Below are 18534 nucleotides of genomic sequence, written 5' to 3' on the forward strand. Positions count from 1 at the left end.
AAATCTCCTTTAGGGGCCACCAGGAACCAAGGCAAGTGTTACAGTTTCCAGACCTAAGTAGCAGTAAGCTGATGCAAAACAGAAAACCATATTAGCTTTCAGAGCTTTAATTATGATACTGAACCAAACACATTGATCTCTAGTATGTTGTTCTTGGTTCCAAAGACAGTCAGGGTTTGTTTGTTTGTTTGTTTGTTTGTTTGTTTAAGTCTCAACATGACAAGAAAATCTTATTTGACCTCCCTGACATTTCATTCATGGACTAGGTAATCTCTTGTCTACAGATGGGGTTGGAGTAGGCCATGGGGAAAATGTCTTCTCCTGTCTCTATATTGAGTCCAACAAATTCAGTATATTTGTTAGGACTCCTCAATATTCATGTGATGACTGCATGCATGAATAAATTAATTAAGTCCTTGTTGAAGACTTCTGGTATTGTCATTGAAGTCAGATTCTAATAAAACTCAATCAGAAGTTCCTACAAAATCTACGTCTGCACTGAAAGGGTTATAGGCCAGGTAACCATGAAGAAATTGCACCTTTCCTGAGCCAAAATTAAATGCATGTGCGTCACTAATTAAGAGGGGGTGTATTTCCAAGTCTGCAATATAGGAAACACAGGCAAATTATACAATTATTCTGCCTTTTCCTACAAAGCCCTTTGGTGTAAAAAGATCTCATTAAGAACTGGTATAGAAAGAGGTGAAATGAGCAAAGGAGAGTTTATTAAGTCTATTTTTTTACTGAGAAAAAATTTATAGACTAAGATTAATCAGAAAAAAAGTTAGAAATATTGAGTGGTTGAAATTAAAGATAAAAAAGGAAGGGGAAATAAATTTGGAGAAGAAACTGGTATGCAAATTACCTTTCCATATTTTATCCCGTAATTTATTCCTAACTTGACTGAACCTTACCTCCTCCTCTGCCATATTCCCTGGAACCCATTTCATTTCTTAACTCCAAAAGAGTCTGTCATCCACTCAATGTATCATTTTATTCTCTGTGCGAACTAATTAATATTCATTCAAACATCTGTTATAGAATTTATCATGTAACCAGAATGAAATTATTTGTATGTAAGTATTCCTTGCTTTCCCTCTCCCTTTCCCTCTTGTTCTTCTCCCTTTCTAAAGAAAAAAAAAAAAAAAAGATGTTTTCTGATTAGTCATTGGATCATCATTTTGTAGTGCAGAATTTAAATGATAGGTTGAGTTTCTTGAGGAAGGCTGGCAGAGTTAAGGAGCTGGTCCCTGCTCAGTTGGGAACATCAAGTGAGGCTTCTGAGAAGGAAACAGTAGACAGAATTATCTAGTGGAAGAAAAGATGATGTGAATAAAAGACATTGGTGTGACCATGTCAGTGAGTGAGAGGAAGGGAACTTGGTGGCTTGCCAAGAGAGAGGTGTGCTGTGTGTCAGCAAAGAGAGTTGGGTTTTAATGGGAATCTGAGAGTGAGGGACAAAGAAAAAGGCTTTGGAGCGACCATGTGATTCGGAGGAGGCTGAAGCTCAGGAGAAACGATGAAGGGGGTCTTAAGAAGTGTTGCTGTGGGTTATAAAGCTACGTCTATTAATGTTGTTTAATGGTTGTATGTTGTGAAAAACACGGTCATTTTCTTATATAAAAGTCACTACTATTCTTCTTTTTCCCTGATTAAAAAAGTTTAGATAGCAAGTTAAGGGAGATGTTTATCTGAAAGAATATCTATCTATATCAGTCATGACCTGATCATGGGTCTCTGCACTCGCATTGTTCTTGGCCTATAATGGCTTTAAACTTGATCATGTGTCCTGGGGCTGACAAACAGCTGAAATGGAAAGTATGACCAAAAGAGAAGAAGGGCCTCTACTCTGGAATACAAATGCAAAATTATTAAAGATGAAGCTCTTTTCCCCTTTCTCCTTGTTCCATTCTTTCTGCCTTGAAGCAGAATGGATGGCTGAGGCTGCAGCAGCCATCTTGGACCATGAAAATAAAAGCTAAGAACATCGAAAATCCTACAGACTTACGTTCCAACTTATTAAGTTAAATACTAGTTGTTGAACCACTGACCTAATGCCGTTGACCTCTGCTTTAGGATTTTTCTAGTGTGAGAAGAAGTAAATTCCTAATTGTTTAAACCACTGTCAATGGCTTTCTGTTACTTATCACTGAGTGTATTTTTAGCTTAGCAAGTAGAGATCCTTCTAGATTGGTCGCATGATTTCTAGGAATGAGTAAAGTATCATTTCAAGCCAGAACTGTCAGCATCCCTGGTATTAATTAGCTTTGTTATCACAAGGCAAAATATCTATGTGACCAAGTTGGGAAACCCTCAAGAATGAAGCTTGTGTTCTGTTCATTTGCCTGTGTCTAATCTTATAACCTCTTGGCATGCTGTAGTCCTTGGGATAGCCAAGAGTCGAAGAGTCGGACACGACTTGGCTACTGAACAACAATCTTATAACAAATAGTAGGTATGCTGTAGCAACTTACTAAATGCTGGCTGAGCAAAAAGCAGCAAAGCAATAAAAAGAGGAACTACCAGTTCAGGTGTAAATACAGGTTCTTCAAAGTCAATTCTGAAAAGCTTTCTTTGATCAATACCTTTTCTCCTACCTTTCGTCATTTGAACTTTGAATAAATTAACTTTGAATTTTCTAAGTTCTAGGTTTCCAAATTCATCTTCCCTTCACATCAGCCCCACCCAACCCAGCCTTCATCCCTGTTGCTTAGATGATCATTCAACCCATAGGAAGCACTTGCATCATATTTTTGCATTCAATTTTTTTTTTCTATGTGACAGGATGCTTGAATCAAAATACTGATTTACACATTCTGCATAAATTTACATATTATGTTCAAGCATCCTTAACTCTATAATCTTGTAAAATAAAACCCAATTAATTAGTGCAACTTACTGCAATTGTCTTTAAACCCAATATTCACAGCATGACACAGACTGTATTTTTAAACCAATTAATTTAATCACATTCTAGTTCTGAAAAAGCAGACACATGAAGACAAAGAGCTAATGACAGGCATAGAAAAAGAGAGAGAACCAGAGGAGGCTAGAGCCCCCACATGGATTCAAACTTAAGATCAATATTAACGTCAAATTTGAGATTAGAAGTCTAAAAGTCAGAAATATTCATTAGAATGTTTAAGAACCTAATGTCATCAGCAGCTGTTCTCTTGTGATAATAAGAGATCTCTTCTGGATTTTAAAAAGGGACAATTAACTCTCAGTACAGTTGTGTATAAGTTATATTGCCAGATATTATGTAAGGATTGGAGTCTTGCTCCGGTCTACTGCTGCAGTTGCTGCTGCCATACAGTTCACACAGATGTCTCCTTTTACTGAGCTGTTGCCTTTATGGTGGATGTTCAGTCACTGAGTCACGTCCAACTCTTTGAACCCCTTGAACTGCAACACCAGTCTTCCCTGTCCTGTGGTGGTAAGGTTACCATCACACAATATAACACTTACTCACTCTACGATTATTTCATGTATGCTGTTTTCTCTCCTTAATTTGTTTATAGTCTTTACAAAGGCCAAGATGTGTTTTTGTAGGCTCCTGTGTTCCTGGCAACGCTTGGAGGAGAGGTGTGCGGTAACTTGAACCAGACAGCTCTTCCTGAGTTGTGAAGAATAAAACGTCTAAGAGCTGTTATAGCTTTGCAGAGATCATTTAGTCTTATTTAGAAGTGCCCCAGGGCACTGACCTGCTAAGGGACAGTTTTGAGCAGAGTCATATTGCAGAAGTAGACCCACACGTGTTGGAGCAAACAGAACAACTTAAGAATTCAAGATAGTAGAGGAAATGATGGGAAAAAATGATGAAAGATGAAGAATTATGAGGAAGTAACAGAAGTGATTAAAAAAAAAAAGTAGCAATGGGAATTCCATAACTTGAAAAATATCTAAAATTAGGAACTCAATGTATAGATTCAAGAGTGCCTTGAACACAGCAGGCTCAAAGCAAATTTAAAAAATTTAAAAACTGAAGCACAGAAAGAAATGAATAAGAATGGAAGGGAGCCTACAGGACATGTGGGAAAAGCAGAAAATATAATATTTATAAAAATTAGAGTATGAAAAAGAATTGAGAAAAAAAAGAGTAAAACAATTACTGCAGAAATAATAACCAAGCATTATAAAAAGCAAAAACCTACAAAATCACAAAGCTCAGCAAACACTTAGTAGGATAAATACAAAGAAAACACACATAGACGCCTCTTGGTAAAACTGCTAAGCACTTGAGAAAAGTCTTCAAAGCAGACAGCAGTCCTCAAAGAACACCCATAAGACTGACTGCTTTCAGTAATCGACTTCTCAACAATACAAATGCCTTCAAAGAAAGGACAACAGAAAGACATCCAAGTGTTGAAAGAAAACAAATACTAATCTATAACTCTGAACATTCCAAAATATTCTTTAAATATTAAAGAAATATGCTTTAGGTCTTTTTGTTCAATGAAAGTATCTATTGCCACAGACAACTAAAAGGCTGGGAGGGGCAGTTCTTCTAAAGAAAGATTTCCCTAGACCAAACAAAGCAAAACAAGTCCAGGAAAGAATGAAGCAGTCCAGAAGGGGCAAATATGTAACTATCCTGAAAGAAATATTGACTGGAAAAAAAAAAACACAAATATAATTAATCTACAAGTCAAAGCAGAAATCAAAAAATAAATTAGAAAATATTTTTAACTGACTGATAATAAAGACACATTATTATCAAAACATGTGGGATGCAGCCAAAGCCATATCCAGAGAAAAATTCATGCATTAGAAAAGAAAAAAAGTCTAAAATTCAGGGACTGAAGCTTTTATTTTAAGGAACCAAAATAAAAGTAGTAAATTAAGTAAACATTGAGAAATATAAAAACTGCAAACACAAAGTAATGAAAAATTTTAAAGCATGTAATATGAAAAATCAAGAGGCAAAAAGTTGGTTTTTTAAAAACATTAATAAAATTGATGGAGTCCTGGAAAGGCATATTAAGTTAACAGTAGAGAAAATCCAAATTATCAATATCAGAAATTAAAAAAAGAGAAGTCAGTACAAATCTGGAGACACTACAAGTTAGATTGTAAGTAATTTTTTATCAATGAAGATTGTAATTTGGATGAAATGAATAATTTTAAAATCAGCAAAATAGAGAATAAAATATATTATTGAATTTATAAAACAAAATTCAGTTATAAAATAAAAACAGACTCATGGGATAAACAGGTGGTTGTCATGGGGTGAAGGGGTGAAGTAGATTTAGAGATCCAGATCTCCAGCTATAAAATAAATAAGCCACAGGGATGTAATATAAAGCACAAAGAGTATGGTCAATAATATTATAATAACCTTGTATGGGGGCAGATTGTTACTTGCCTCATCATGGTGGTCATTTCATCATATATACAAATATCAGATCACTATGTAGCCCACCTGAAAATTAATGTAATATTGTATGTCAAGTGTACTTCAATAAAAACAATAAATAGAAATTTTTAAATATAATCAAACAGATAGATAGATGGTTAACTTCATTAGTCTTCAGTAAATACAGATTAAAACCACAATATGACACCAACACACCCCCAGCAAAATAGCTAAAAAATTTCTCACACTATCCAGGGCTGGCAAAAATGTAAAACAACCAGAGCTCTCATACACTCATGTAAGAGGGCTTACTTCAGATAACTGTTTGATCATATCTACTAAGTATTTGCCTACTTTATAATTCAGCTATTTCAATTCTAGAAAATACCCTGGATAAATGCATACATTCACTCCCCAAAAAAGATGAGCATAAAAATATTCAATGTAGCAATACTTGCAGTAGTCCCAAATGCTCATCAGCAAAAGAAGCACAAATAAACTGTAGGACATTGCCAAGGTGGAATATTATACAGTAATGAAAGCTTGGAGGGTGTCCTTAAAAGCACAGGGCTGCTGGTGGACCTATGAGCTGGATCCAGGCAATCAGAGACGGCTCACACCCTCCCCGTCCTTGAAATGTGCTTTCTGCCTGCCATTCCCACACTAGGAGCTATTTCTAGAACATAGCCTTGAGCAAGTAAGGTGTTGTTGAGGCCATCTGAATTGAGTGTGTATCTGAACCCAGTTAAGTTCTCTATATAAACTTATAAGCTTCTGGCAGGTGGATACAAGTATCTGCTTATTTTGTGGCCACCGAGATAAGCTGACATCTACCAATGTGGGATGATCTGCTGCTTTCTTTGTTTTCTCCTTGCCCTCTGTGCACGGGGCCGATTTTAGATTTTACCTGGAAAGCTTCTGTGGTTTTGAAGCAGCAAAATAAATGTACTGCAACTGTACCTAATAACGTGGGTGAATCTAACAGAGTGTGATAAACAGAAGGCAGACACAAAAGAACACATATTGTTTGATTCCATTTTTATACGAGTCAAACTAAGTGACTAAAACTCCATGGTCTCAATGCAGAGACCCAGGTTTGACCCCTGGTCAGGGAACTAGATCCTTCATGTTGCAACTAAAGATCCCACATGGTGCAACTAAGATCCAGTGCAGCCAAATGAATAATAAAAGAAATATAAGTATTTTTCAGATGGGAGAATTAATCCCTGGCATTACCTTTGCTGAGCCAGTGACTAGTAGACCTGAGAGTGGTTTCTGAAATCTGAGTCATGTTCTCTTAACCTGGATGCTGGTCTGTATTCTAATGACATGAATCTGTTCACCTTGTAAAATTTATTTATGGATTGTGCATTCATGTATAACATTATACCTTATAAAAAGTTCAAAAAATTGATCACAGCATATACCTAGGATAGTATCTCGTGAAGAGTACGTGAATGATTGTACTCTGCCAAATAACTGTGTGTAAGACATTCATTGAACTTTATTTATTATAAAATTTAATTCGCACACAAAAAAATCAAGGGAGTTGTATTATTAGTCCCAGTTTCCCGGGGAAGCAATTAAGGATTAAAGAGTTTAAGAAACTTGTCAAAAGCACAGTTAGTTAATGATGAGAGCTGTAATTCAGTCTATGATCTTCCTACCATGTAATTCTTCCTCCTAAAAGTTATGGATTTTTAGAGCTAATCCACGTTGTAATATTTCATAATAAGCTTAATTCGATGTTGTCACATATTGGGGTCCCTGGAAGATCAAAACCTGTGAAAGGAAAGGAAGGAAGCAGGATGGGCCTGAGGGAAGAAAGGTCTTTCTCCCGAGAAGACCTCAGTCAGCCTGGCAGGGACCTTTGGTCCATCACTGAGCCCTAGTGGCTGAGTTTTTGTACCACTCTGCTCTGAACTCAGGCTGTCCTGGGAAGGAGAGGATGTGGAAAGAGCTGACCCTCCATAGCTGAAAAGAGCACACAGCTGCAATCTGCCTGCTGATCACTCTTTCCACCGTCAGCAGCAGGTCCTTCCTTGAAGAAAGAGCTAGGCAGCACATCTCCAGTTCTACCACAAGGAGAACTTTTTTAAAATTTATTTATTTATTTTTGCTTGCACTGAATCTTTGTTGCTACACCCAGGCTCTCTGTAGTCGCGGAGAGCGGGGGGCTGCTCTCTCGTTTCGGGGCTCAGGCTTCTCACTGCAGTGGCTTCTCTTGTTGCAGAGCACGGAGCTCTAGGGTGTGCAGGCTTCAGTAGTTGCAGCTCACGGGCCCTAGAGTGTGGGCTCAGTAGTTGTGTCATACAGGCTTAGTTGTTCTGAGGAAAGTGGAATCTGCCTGGGTCAGGGATTGAACCTGCTTTGGCAGGCGGATTCTTATCCACTGCACCACCAGGGAAGTCCAAGGAAAACTTACTTAACCCTCACAGTAATCTTATAGGGTGGATGTGCATGTGCTCTGCACAGGGCCTTTGCACAACCTCTCACCTCTGTTAGGACCCCTCTTCCCTCTGTCCAAGTAACTCTCTTACTTCTTCAAGTCTTCAGTCAACCATCAGCTTCTCAACCTGAACAACATATGTGAAATCACAACCAGTTCCCATCCTTTGCTCCACATCCTCTTTACCTTATGCTACACTTGCTTCATTCCTTGGCATAGATCATTTCCTAGCATATTACATTATTTATTTTCTTATGTTATCTTGCTTTTTATTGGGCATATCCCCCTCCTAGAATGTAAACTCCACAACGACAAGAATCTTCATTTACTGATGTGTTCCTAGGATATTACTTGACACACAGTAGGTCTCAGTAAGTGTTTGTCTCATGAAATTGAATAAAACTTCATCTTTACCCCTGGACATGTACCCACTAGTGAAATACAATGAAGGTCAACATCAAAAGAAAAGGAAATTACAGCTTCCAGTGTGAGGAATGAGGAGATGGATGCCTGCGCATTAGACAGAGAAGGCTGTGTTAAATAATTGTGTTGTTAATTAGTGTTTCCTGTTCCATTTTCCTCTAAGAAAATCTTTACGCTGTGTGTTGCTGATGAGGGAAGTAGGAAGAACAATAAAAGACTGACGCTGCAGTAAGCACAATGAACAAGTTGCTAAAAATATATTCCTAGACATTATTTTGGTATGAGATAGAGCAGTTCCTACCTATGATCAGAGTTAAGTAATAGATAACAAAGGGCTTCCCAGGTTATGCTAGTGGTAAAGAACCTGCCTGCCAAAGCAGGAGATGTAAGAGACATGGATTCAATCCCTGGGTCAGAAAGATCCCCTGGAGGAGGGCATGGTAACCCACTCCAGTATTCTTGCCTGGAGAATCCCATGTTGGATGGAATACAGTCTGTGGGGTCACACAGAGTCAGACATGACTGAAGCGACTTAGCACACCCACACAATAGATAACAAAAGTACAGAAATGTTGGCATCATGGAAAATGGTTAAAAATGTAATTGTCAATTCTAATAAAAACTGTAATAACTTACATGTGTTGAATGTTTATTATGTGTCAGTTATAGTTTAAGTCCTTTTTATGAATTATCTTGTTTAATATTCACATTTCTATAAACTAGGAAACCATCAGTCTCTCACTCCTGTTAAAGCCATATTGTCGTGGCACCATAGTATAAAATTATTACTTTTACGGGTTAGAAAATTGAAGCTGAGAGAGATTAATCAAGTTCACAGATTTAGTCTGTGTTGAGACAGGAGCTGAGCTCAGGCAATCTGATTGCAGAATCCATAACCATCTCGTGTTATTCCCCCCACACCTCTGATGGGACTTCGCACAAATGTAAAATCAACTTCTCTGTGATAACCTCCTGACATATTGGATGTGTCTGTTTAGCACGTCGTGTTACCCTGATTCATCAGAGGGAAGTCAGGAGCCTTTGCGACTTGTATCTCTGTGATGGTGTTGTGACTTGCTCACACACAGGGGCTCCCTGTGTGATGCTCCATCTGTCAACTCCTGAGGCCCTCCCCCTGCCCGTGTCTACCCTCATCCACCCTTGGCGGTGGTAGGAACCAGGGAGCACAATCACAGAGAGTGAGCCTAGGTTGCCTTGAACCATGGCCACGCTTCACAGACATGAGGAGCGCCTGCTTTGGTCGGCCCTCCATTCCTGGTTCCTGGGGTTTTCTTCTAAGCAGCAATACTGAAAAATCGAACCAGTAAAACTATGTTGGTCTTTCCCTTCCCTGACTTGGCCAGGTCTGCCAGACCCAGAAGTTTTCTCCAACCCGTGAACTCGAGAGGAAAATCTTACAAACACATTCCTGCCTTAACCTCAGTGCTTTGTCGGTGGTGCAAAATCCTCCTAAACTTTTCCCCCAGACTTTCCTCAAAGGCAGAATTACTAGAGTCATTGAGGCCCAGCTTCTAATTACTGGGACTTCATTTGCATATATGTTATCTCACTGGCATCTGTTATAGTGAGGCAGGAGTTGTGTTGATCTGAGTGAAGCATTCCAGGTACAAGATTGCCCCAGACATAACTCGGCTTAGTAAGAGCCCTACTATGATGTAGACTTTCCTCTATCTTGACATCAACAGAAAACAAACCATCCCACAGGTCTACTCTTTTTTCCTCTCTCCTCTCTTGGACCTCTGCCACCTACCAGATCTAACGCTCTGTCTTCAAGGTCTGGCTGATAAATTCTTTTATCTAATAGTAACCTCCCTTGGTGGCTTAGATGGTGAAAGAAACTACCTGTAGTGCAGGAGACCCAGATTCGATCCCTGGGTCAGGAAGATCCCCTGGAGAAGGAAATGGCAACACAATCCAGTATTCTTGCTGGAAGAATCCTGTGGACAGAGGAGCCTGGCCGGCTACAGTCCATGGGTTTGCAAAGAGTAGGACATGACTTGAGTGACTAACACTTTCACTTTTCAAAAATAACGGTTAATAGTTCCCTCTCCCTCTCTTCTTCCTGTTGTTAAGATTTCCCAGGATCACTTCCACGCATATCTCATTGGCCTGTACCTAGTCTCACTGCTACAACCACCGTGACACAGGCTGAGAAATGTCACCTTGGGCATCCATGGGCCCAGCTGCCCCTCAGGGGTGCTCTTCTTAAAAGCAAGTCAGCTGCAGAGAATTGGACAAGTTGGCTTCTGGCATCAAGGAAAAAGGGGGGCATTGCTCTGGAAGTCAACTACCAACTACCTTTTAGAAACTTGTTTGTCCAGAAAGATGAGGGCTCCTTCCTGCCTCAACCTTCAGCTCTCCGACTGAGAATTCTCTTGAGGAGCAGTGCATGGTCCAGCTTGTTTTGCTTAGTTTTATTTTTCTGTGTGCTGTTGAGCTGGTGTGGTTTGGAAACAGAATTGGTGGATGAGGAGGGTGACTGGAATAAGCATGACTTGGGGAGCTGAAGAATTAGAGTGGAGAGAAGAGAAGGAGGCAGCTGGTCTGGGCAGAAGAAAGCTAAAGGAAACATATGGTTAAACAGTTGTTCTTGGGGATTTTTCGGTTTTGTTTTGGAAATTGTACCATACAAACTACTGAAAGTAAAAGTGTTAGTCACTCAGTCGTGTCCCACTCTTTATGACCTCAATAGACTTAGCCCACCAGACTCCTCTGTCCATGGGGTTTCCCAGGCAAGAATACTGGAGTGGGTAGCCATTCCCTTCTCCAGGGGTCTTCCCAACCCGGGGATCAAACCCGGGTCTCCTATATTGCAGGCAGATTCTTTACCACCTGTTATTACTATATTATTCTTTTCTTCATTTCCCATGAGAACATAAATATCAATTGTCCTTTTTGGATTTTTAAAGCAAATATTTATTTGTTTGGCTGTGTGGAGTCTTAGTTTCAGCATGTGGGATCTTTAGTTCCACCGTGTGGGACCTAGTTCCCTGACTAGGAATCGAACTTGGGCCCCTTGCATTTGGAGTGCAGAGTCTTAGCCACTGAACCACCAGGGAAATCCCTGGATATTCTTTTTTTTTAACTGCTATTTAGGGAGAATTTTACAACTTGTGAAATTGGCTTTTGGAGGGTGGATGTGGCTGAAAGAAATTAAGTCACAGTCATATAGAATAAATGTACAAACATTTAAGTCAAAGAATCTCTGTACCAGCCTTTTGAGGACTCTTTAAGTTTTTCCTTAAACTATAATTAACAAAAAGGAAAGGTACTATCCTGTTTTATGTACTTTTATAATATACTTCCAAGCAACTATGAAGCTCTTCTTATTTTATCCTATTTTATGGATGAGAAAACTAAAGCTTCAAGATGAAGTAATTAGACCAGTATTTCACAGCCAATAAATAGCAGAGCAAGAATTTTAACTGAAGAACTGTCTAACTCCAAGGCTTGTTCTGCCTTTAATTTTACCCTCTTACATCCTCCACTTTTACAAGGTCATCAGCCTAATTAACTGACACCATTTTGATGGGCTTCATTTCTACTCTCACTAAATTTATGAAAGGCTGATATGTATGTCTACATATTGCTGATACATCTCAGCAAAAATTAATGAGTGATACCTGGGGATGGTGCTGGGGGTCAAGGCAAAGATAAATAAGACATCATTGGAGACCTGAGAGGCTTATGATTTAGGCTCAACTGAATCATATTGTGTCATTTGCTATAACACCATGTTGTTATTTTTCAAAAAATTTATTTGGAAATGTAAATAATGATTATAGTGATTATTCACTGGTAAATAATGGTTAGGGTATTGGTATACAAAATATGCAATGAAATGTGGTATGAAAAATCATCAGCCTGGCAATATTTCTCATTCTTTGATAGGTATAGAACACACCTATTATGTTGAGCTAGAAAATTTCGCCTGCAAGGTAAAGTTTATTCTGTCACCTCTGAAAGATGATGACTTTAACAAACACACATACTGCAGAGTATAGACCTATTACCTTCATCAGTAATCTTCCAGAAATTATTCAGTCAGTGGTTAATTTATCTATAAACTCTGTAAATGGTATTTTATCTGGAATGCTAACTAGCTCTGACCAGCATGAGCTCACATGTCGCAGAGATGAAAATTCAGAATGTCCCAGAGTTCCAGAGAATGGATGAGCAAGAAGTACTTGTCATTGTTGTTCAGTGACTCAGTCGTGTCCGACTCTTTGCGACCCCATGGACTGCAGCATGCCAGGTCTCCCTGTCCCTCACTATCTCTCAGAGTTTGCCTAAGTTCATGACAATTGAATCGGTGATGCTATCTAACCATCTCATCCTCTGTCATCCCCTTCTTTCAATCTCAGTCTTTCCCGGCATCGGGGTCTTTTCTAATGAGCCAACTCTTCGCATCAGGTAGCCAAAGTATTGGAGTTTCAACAGTACTTAGCTGGCTCTATTAGACTGTCTTTTTTGATTAGCTGTGTCAGAGTTCTTCAGCCAGGTGTAATCATATGCTTATCTTTGACTCCTCTTCTCTTGGTGGGCGGCACTTTACCTGGATGTAATATTCTCTTTTAAATCACTCTGACATACTCATCTTTGTAATGTTTTCCAAACATATCACTACTGCTATCTCTGGTAGCTATCATCTTACAAAAAAAATGGAAAACATTGTCTGCAGCACCAGCAGTAATGCTCAGAGTTAGCATCTCCTTGCAGATTAGCAGTGTTCTTTCCTTGTCCTCAATTCTGCCCCATGTCAGGGATTTCATTTGTCATTGTGTGTTAAAAGTGAACTTTGAAAATTATATAACTTCTATTCAGGAAGTTTCCTTCCCCTGTTTAATTCAATATTTCCTGCTCTGGAATGTCAGAATTTTCTCCCCTAAGCAAGACCAGTGGTTTTCAAATTATGTGGAGTGGAATTCATTCTTTTATTTTTTTAAACACAATTGTTCCAAAACACACAGCACACCAACTAGGAAAAGGTGAACTGTTTTCTCAAGAAACTGAATTCTTTGCTTTGGAAGACTTATCATTGAAAGCTTAGGGTCTATAGAGCAGTTTGCTAATCACTCCCTTAGATATTTGTTGTGTAACTTGTGAAAAGCATCGCATTATATTTGCATTACAGCTGCCCCTTAGATGCTAATATTCTTCAATTTGCTGATCTTTTCTAACTTTGTATACTTTGAATAACCGGAATCGTATGGCACTGGGCTCAAACTCTGATTCCACTGCTTGCTTATTGTGTGACCTTGAGCAATTTATTCAAGCTCTCTGTGCCAGGGCTTTCTTATCTCTGAAGGGAAAAGAACATTCCTTGTGATATATGGGGATTTTGAGAAGTAATGAGGTCAAGTTCATTAGATCTCTGACTTTCAGCAGAGCTCTCTGGAGGGACCTTGTCTTCTGGACTGCACTGTATATGTCACAGTACACACTAATAAATCATTCAGACCACAAAATGTAGTAAAATGTAATTATACTAGTGTCTTCACTATTGATTGGTTCTCAGAAATTGTTTGAAAGGCCGTTGGCTTTCTGAAGCAATGTTTGATTGAAAGTCACAATTTTTGTTACAAGTTAATTGCCTCTTCAACTTTCACAAAAATTTTTATCTCACTTTATAAGAAATGTTTGATTTCTGTTAGTGGGACTGTAAACTGTACAACCACTATGGAAAAGAGTCCAAAGGCTCTTCAAAAAATTATAAATAAAACTACCACATGATCCAGTAATCCCACTTCTGGGTATATAGCCAAAGGAAATGGAAACAGGATACAAAATAAGCATCTGTATTCCCATGTTTATTATATGATTATTTACAGTAGCCAAGATATGGAAACAACCCAAGTGTCTGTCAATGGATGAACAAATAAAGATATATGTGTATATATATATATGTATATATATGTATATATAATTCAGCCATTAGAAAAATGGAAGTCCTGCCACTTGCAACCACATGGATGGACCTTGAGATCATTACGCCAAGTGAAGTAAGTCATACAGAGAAAGACAAGTATTGTATGTTATGTGGAATCTAAAAAAAGCCTAATTCCTAAAAACAAAGGGTAGATGGTGGTTACTAGGGACTGGGGAAAGGGGATGGGGAATGCTGATACGTCAGTTGAAGAGTATAAAACTTCCAGTAAAAAGATGACTAAGTTCTGGCACTCTCAAGCGCATCATTGTGACCATAGTTAGAACACTGTGTTGTGTTATATACTTGAAAGTTGCTAACAGAGTCAATCGAAAATGTTCTCATCATGGTAATTATATGATGTGATGGAAGTGTTGGTTCATTTTGCAGTGGTAATCATGAAATCAACATAGTGTGTACCTTCAACTTACACAATGTTATATGTAAATTATATCCCGATGAAGCTGGGGGAAAAAAATCAAACGAGAAAGTTGAAAAAAAAAAATCTTTGCACTGTTCGGACCATTTAATGAAACAGTTTCAAAATAACTTTTACTTGATTCATATAGAGGAGCTAATATCCTTTTGTTCCATCACATATATGAGCCATCACTATATTCTTCTCTTTAGCCTTCAAATATAATGAAACTTCTATTAAATATGCTTTGTTAGTGGCTCAGACAGTAAAGAATCCGCCTGTCAGTGCAGGAGACTTGGGTTTGATCCAGGGTTGGGAAGATTCCCTGGAGAAGGAAATGGCAACCCACTCCATTATTCTTGCTTAGAGAATCCTATGGACAGAGGAGTCTGTGGCCTACAGCCCATGGGGTTGCAAACAGTTGGACACGACTTAGTGACTGAACAGCTATTAAATGTATTAAAACAACAGATATTTATTGTAGCTTCTTCTTCTCTATACTTCTATCATCTATCCACTGTGGAAGTCTTTAAACTGTATTTGTAAGTATTCTGTAGTACTTTTGACATGTCTTTGATGCAGACATCTATATTCCCTGGTGGCTCAGATGGTGAAGAATCTGCCTGCCAATGTAGGAGACCTGTCTTCAATCCCTGGCTTGGGAAGATTCTGTGGAAAAGGAAATGACAGCCCACTCTATTTTTCTTGCCTTGGAAATCCCATGAACAGAGGAGCCTGGAGGAATACAGTCCATGGGATCACAAAGAGTTGGACACAACTCAGTGACAAAACAACAACAATACAATACTTGCCATTTTTGTAGTCAAGTACACAGTGCTTTAATAATTTCATAAAATAGTTGCCAAAACTTTGTCCAACCCCAGATGAGTTCACGTGTTAAAATACTAGAATAGCACAATTTTCTAGGAAAGACGATAAAATATAAATCAACATGTATTGGGTTTTTTTGTTTCTATGCTGTTTTCATTGTGGAATATCTCTTGGAGAATATTCCATATTAATGTTTCTTAAAAAGCCATCTTCTTGTTTGTTTTTAGTAGACTACATTTTAAAGCGATTTTAGCCTCACAGCAAAACTGAGTGGGAAGTGCACAATTCCCATATATTTCCTACTGCCCCCCATGTATCTACAACCTCCCTACTATCCACACCATTGAACACAGTAGTGCATTTGTTACGGTCAATAAACCTAGATTGACACATCATTATTACTCAAAGTCTGCAATTTACATTAGTGATCACTCCTTGTATTGTACATCCCATGGGTTTTGAAAACTGTATAATGACATGTATCCACCATTACGGCATTATCCATAATAGTTTCATTCCCTTAATAATCCTCTGTTCTATGTCTGTTTATCCTCTTCTGTCCCCCCAGCCCCTGGCAACCAGTGTCTTTGTACTGTCTCTATAGCTTTGCCTTTCCCAGAATGTCATATATATGCACAGTATAGTATACAGCCTTTTCAGATTGACTTCTTTCACTTATTAGTATGCACTTCTCCTTCTTCCATGTCCCTAATGGCTTTATAGTTCATTTCTTTTTAGTGCTGAATAATATTCCATTTGCAGGAGGTACCACATTTCACCCATTGAAAGACATTCTGATTGCTTCCAAGTTTTAGTAGTCATGAATAAAGCTGCTACAAGCATCTGTGTGCAGGTTTTTGGGTAAACATAAGTTTTTGATTTATTTGGGTAAATACCAAGGAGAGAGATTACTTGATCTGTGGTTAAGAGTATGTTCAGCCTTGTAAAATATTGCCAGACTATTTGTGCCATTTTGCATTTCCACCAGCTACAGATGAGAGCTTCTGTTGCTCCATATCCTATCCAAGATTTGGTGTTGTCAGTGTTTTGGGTTTTCACCAATCATATTGGCGTGTAGAGATATTAATATCTCCTTGTTGTTTTAATTTGCAATTCTTTAATGACAAAATGATGTTGAACATTTTTATATTTTATATTACCTCTAAATATTATTTCCTCTATTTCATATTATTTTCCACCTGTATATATTCTTTTGTGAAATGTCTGTTCAGCTCTTTGACCCACTTTTTAATTGAGTCGTTTATTTTCTTATTGTTGATTTTTTAAGAGATTTTGTGTACATTGGACAACAGTCCTTTATCAGATGTGTATTTTGCAAAATGTCTCCCCTTGTCTGGGCTTGTCTGCAAATTCTCCTGACATTGTCTTTCACAGAACATTTTAATTTTGATGAAATTCAATTTGTAGTTGTAACTAAAATGTCATCACCAAGCCAAAGGTCATCTAGATTTTCTCCTATCATTTTCTCCAGGAGTTTTATAGTGTCATGCTTTACATTTAGATCTATGATCTATTTTGAATGAATTTTTGTCAAAAGTGTAAAGAGTGACTTTTTTTTTTTTTTGCATGTGGTTGTCTGGTTATCCCAACACTCTTTGTTGAAAAGATCATCTTTCAGCCATTGTGTTGCCTTTGTCCCTTTGTCAAAGATCAGTTGACTATTCTTGTGTGCGTCTATTTCTAGACTGTCTATTTTAGTCCATTGATCTCTTCATCTATTCTTTTCCTGATACCACACTGTCTTGATTGCAGTAACTTTACAGTAAGTCTTGAGTTGAATAGTTTTGATCTTCCAACTTTGTTCTTTTTGTCCAATACTGAGTTGGCTATTCTGGGTTTTTTGCCTCTCCATATACATTTTAGAATCATTTTGTCAATATCCACATGTAAACTTGCTGTGATTTTGATTGAGATTGCACTGAGTTTACGTATTGAATTGGGAAGAACTAACATTTTGACATTACTGAGTCTTCCTACCCGTGAAATTGAAAACTTCTTTATTTTGTTCTTTTAGTAAGAATTTTTCTCATGTAGGTCTTATACATATAAGCTTAGATTTGACTTTCTTTTATAGACTCAAATCTCAATTTTTAAATTTGCAAGCAACCAGGTAGGGATAAGAGGTCTGTAAGTCAAGGCTAGAAAATTCTGCAAACAATACATGTGCATGCCAATGTATGTAGTATGTGTTGGAGATACCAGCAGTCGCTCAGTTGTGTCTGACTCTTTGTGACCCCATGGACAAAAGCCTGCCAGGTTCCTCTGTCCATGAGGTTTCCCAGACAAGAATATTGGAATGGGTTGCCATTTCCTTCTCCAGGGGACCTTCCTGACCCAGGGATTGAACCCAGGTCTCCTGCATTGCAGGCAGATTCTTTACCACTTGACCTACAGGGAAGACCTACAGGTATATGTAGGAGATAGGGCACAATATTTAACACCAAACAGATGTGAGTTGAAATTACAACAGTTTCTCTTATTAACCACATGACATTAAACTACACAAACTCAAACTACACAACAAATTGGAGTCTCAGTTTCTTCAGCCATAACATGGGAATAGTATTATGTCTCCTACTTGTTGTTTGACACTGTATCTTCTTTTTGAAAAATAAATGCATTTTATCAAAGCAAAATTGAAACATATTGTCTTGAGCGAATGAATGAGGCCTAGAAGTCAAGTAGTTGAGTCCAGGAGGAAGGGAACAGAGAGTAGAATAAACAATAATACAAAAACACAGCAACAAAATTAGTTACACACACACACACACACACACACACACACACACACACACATCCCAGTTCAAAGATTCAGGGACAATAAGTGGTTAAAATCTGGACCCCCATCTGTTTAACAATTTAGAGCACCTGCAAGAATAATTGATTTTGAGTCATAGAAAGAGATAAAGTGCTCTGAACACTCTTTCACTGAATCTAAGCTATTTAGAAAATTGGTTATATTTGGAAACATTGGAATCTTGACTCCATTAATGCTATTGGATTTTTTATTTGATTCACTATTGTATAGTGATGTTCACTAGCATATAGTGTGAACTCATGTGTGCTCACTGGTGTTCAACTCTTTGCTA

The sequence above is a fragment of the Dama dama genome, chromosome 27 (assembly GCF_033118175.1).
Source record: "Dama dama isolate Ldn47 chromosome 27, ASM3311817v1, whole genome shotgun sequence".
NCBI classification, from domain to species: domain Eukaryota; kingdom Metazoa; phylum Chordata; class Mammalia; order Artiodactyla; family Cervidae; genus Dama; species Dama dama.